Below are 491 nucleotides of genomic sequence, written 5' to 3'. Positions count from 1 at the left end.
ATGGACTAAATGAATGCAGTGGACATTTTATGGACATTCTATGGACATTCTACAAAGGTGGTCCATACACTAAGGGAATGATATCTGTGTATTATATCAAAGAATGGGAAGGGGGGTGGTGGTTAATGAGGATGTATTGGATAGTGTGGGACCTGAGCATGATATAAATGGTAAGGAATAAAGGGTGGAGAATGTCCTGGGTTTGGGATAAAATTAATTTTCTTCATAGTAGCTAGTATGGGGCTATGTTTTGGATTTGTGCTGAAAACAGTGTTGATAATACAGGGTGCTGAGCAGTGCTTACACAGAGTCAAGGCCTTTTCTGCTCCTCACCCCACCCCACCGGCGAGTAGGCTGGGGGTGCACAAGAAGGACACAGACAGGACAGCTGACCCCAACTGACCAAAGGGATATTCCATACCATATGACATCATGCTCAGCACATAGAGCTGGGGGAAGAAGAAGGACAGGGGGACATTCAGAGTGATGGC

The sequence above is a fragment of the Fulmarus glacialis genome, unplaced genomic scaffold (assembly GCF_000690835.1).
Source record: "Fulmarus glacialis isolate BGI_N327 unplaced genomic scaffold, ASM69083v1 scaffold17049, whole genome shotgun sequence".
Taxonomy (NCBI): domain Eukaryota; kingdom Metazoa; phylum Chordata; class Aves; order Procellariiformes; family Procellariidae; genus Fulmarus; species Fulmarus glacialis.
This window is presented reverse-complemented; position numbering follows the sequence as displayed.